We start from the raw sequence: 3,402 nt of genomic DNA on the forward strand, positions 1-3,402 counted from the left end.
AAGAGTTGAGCCTTTCTTCCCAGCATAGGCGTTTACACAGATAGAAAGTCAGAGAGAGAGAGAGAAGGTAGATATAAAACAGTTGCCTATGGAAAGTTGCCATGTTGTACAGGTTTTAAAAACTGAACAGGGTGATAAATTAATTTGGTTATATGTAGTGTGATTTGGTACCAAACAAAAGTGTACATATTTATGAAAGTTTAACAGTTATCTTAACTGAATTTATAACATTTTATATATTTTGTTTAACTTAAAATAATTTACTTGTGAGTTATTTAATTTTATTATTATTTATTTATTTTCAAAATTAGCATGCAAATGATGTGTGCTTTTAAATGTGAATCCTTGTTAAACAGGTCATGGTTATGTGGGGTCACTTGTAGTGCCCTTGAGTAGGGCACTTAACCCCATGTTGCTCCAAGGCACTGCCCTTGCAATTAGTGTGCTATATACATTTTTTGCTGACCTATTTATTTTGCATGGGAAATTTAGTGATGGGTGTCTCTGTTCCCAGCATTTAAGTCTGACTTTAAGTCCAACATATAGGTCATATACATTACTTTTCCAAAGTTTGGGGTCAGTACAATTTTTTTAATGTTTTTGAAATAAGCCTCTTATGCTAACCAAGACTGCATTACTTGATCAAAATACAGTAAAAACTGTAATATTGTGAAATATTATTACAATTTAAAAGAACCTTTTCTATTTTCTATATGTTTTAAATTTAAATTTGCTCTTGTGATGTCAAAGCTGAATTTTCATCTCCAGTCTTCAGTGTGATCCTTCAGAAATCATTCTTCTATGCTGATTTGCTGCTCAGGAAAAACTTTCTTATTATCAATCTTGAAAACAATTGTGCTACTTAATACTATTCTGAAAACTGTGATTAATTTTTTTCCAGTAACTTCTCTCAGGATTCTTGAGTAAATAGGAAGTTTAAAAGAACAGCATTTATTTGAAGTAGATTTTTTGCAAAAAAATGTCACTTTTATGTCACTTTCGATACATTTATTCATTCCTTGTCTAATAAAAGTATTAATTTCTTTCATAAAAAACAAACAAACAAACAAACTTTTGAACAGTAGAGTATGCAAAGTGATACAAGAGTCATCTAGTACAATTACCATATAGTCAAAATAACTGACTACTAATTTCACCAGTCAGAATCAGATATTAGGGAGGACACATATACAGTATAATAAACATATGTAATGAGACAAATCTGTGGATACTCTGTGATCCATAAGGGGAGACTTCATGACATTTGCGAGCTAAAGCATTTGTTTAAGTGGAAACAATGCCTGTAAATCTGTTGGTTTGTAGCGTCAGACAGTAGGAATGTCCTGTTTGTCTTGGTGTGTATTTGTTCACTGTACCTCGTATTATGCTTGCAAGGCTGGCATTCGTGCGGATGTGAATGTGTGTGCGTGTAAGTGAGTCTGTACTGGTCTGTGTGTTTGATGTGTACCTTTGTGTGGGAACCAAGCTGCTTCCTGCCCTTGAACTACAACAGCTGTAGGGCAGGAGCTCCACTTGCTCAACCTTAAGTTCAGACATGAGCAAGAGAGAGAGAGAGAGAGAGAGAGAGTCACTATCACCGACCCTCTTCAAAATCTACATTAATGAATTGGCAAAACTCCTAGAACAATCAGCAGCACCTGGCCTCACCCTACATGACTCCAACATAAAGCTCTTGCTGTTTGCAGATGATCTGGTTCTTCTGTCTCCAACAGAAGAGGGTCTACAGCAGAACCTAGACATCCTGCACAAGTTCTGTCAGACCTGGGCCCTGACTATTAATCCTAACAAAACTAAAGTACTAACATTCCAGAAAAGACCCAGATGTCAGAGAAAGAGACACAACTGAATTCTTCACTCAAGAGCGTGGTGTAAGGCAGGGCTGCCCACTATCACCGACCCTCTTCAATATATACATTAATGAATTGGCGAAACTCCTGGAACAATCAGCAGCACCTGGCCTCACACTGCATGACTCCAACATAAAGCTCTTGCTGTTTGCAGATGATCTGGTTCTGCTGTCTCCAACAGAAGAGGGTCTACAGCAGAGCCTAGACATCCTGCACAAGTTCTGTCAGACCTGGGCCCTGACTATTAATCCTAACAAAACTAAAGTACTAACATTCCAGAAAAGACCCAGATGTCAGGGAAAGAGACACAACTTCACCCTTGGTATGACCAAAATTGAATATGCCACAAACTACACATACCTCGGGCTGAAGATAAATGCAACTGGCAAGCTAAATTTGGCTGTGAATGAACTGAAAGAGAAAGCAAGAAGGGCCTTTTATGCCATCAAAAAATCTATCCAAATTGAAATACCAATTAGAATCTGGCTCAAAATATTCCAATCAGTCATAGAATCTATTGCATTATATGGCAGTGAAGTGTGGGGTCCTCTCCTAAATCACGAATTTCAAAAATGGGACAAAAATCCGATTGAAGTCCTGCATGCTGAGTTCTGTAAGAGTATCCTCAGAGTACAGAGGAACACACCGAACAACGCATGCAAGGGCAGAATTAGGCCAATACCCTCTACTAATACGCATTGAGAAAAGAGCTATCAAATTTTGGAAACACCTAAAAATGAGCGACCCCAGCTCTTACCATTTTAAAGCCCTTAAAATCCATGAAGTGAACCCTGAAAAAAGTCCCCTGATTCAGATGGTCCTGAAGCTGCAAAAACAAACTAACATGACTAACAACAGCCAGCATCAGGACACTGAAATATTCATCCAAAGAATTCAGCCCAACCAAATTATAAAAGCACAAAAAGAAAATCTAACTTATTGGACTGAAACAACAGAAAAACAAAGTAAACTTGAATGTTATTTGGCCCTAAATAGAGATTACACAACTGCAGAATATCTGAGTACAGTGAAAGACTGTAAATTAAGAAGACAAATGACAAGGTACAGACTGAGCAATCATACTCTGACTATAGAGACGGGCAGATATCCACAGCACTGGCTGCCCAGAGAGAGCCGCATCTGCCCTTACTGTACTCACAGAGCAACACTTCCTCACCAGCTGCCCTAACTATGAAGAAATTAGAAAGACATTTTATCCCAAATTTGAAATACTTTACCCTGACTTCAAACTGTTAAACAAGAAAACACAACTTCAATATTTATTAGGTGAAAAACAAGATTGTATCTTACTAGCAGCAAGATACATTGATGCCTGTCACAAAAAGAGGGAGGAGTCAACAAATCAGTGATGCGCCCACAAACACACACACACACACAAACACACACCACATTGAATTATAAATTGTTTGTAGAATTCTAAAATGTTGATTTGTTCTACTTTTTAAATGTATATACAGGTGCATCTCAATAAATTAGAATGTCGTGGAAAAGTTCATTTATTTCAGTAATTCAA

This window comes from Sinocyclocheilus anshuiensis, unplaced genomic scaffold (genome assembly GCF_001515605.1).
Source record: "Sinocyclocheilus anshuiensis isolate Anshui unplaced genomic scaffold, SAMN03320099.WGS_v1.1 scaffold176, whole genome shotgun sequence".
Classification (NCBI taxonomy): domain Eukaryota; kingdom Metazoa; phylum Chordata; class Actinopteri; order Cypriniformes; family Cyprinidae; genus Sinocyclocheilus; species Sinocyclocheilus anshuiensis.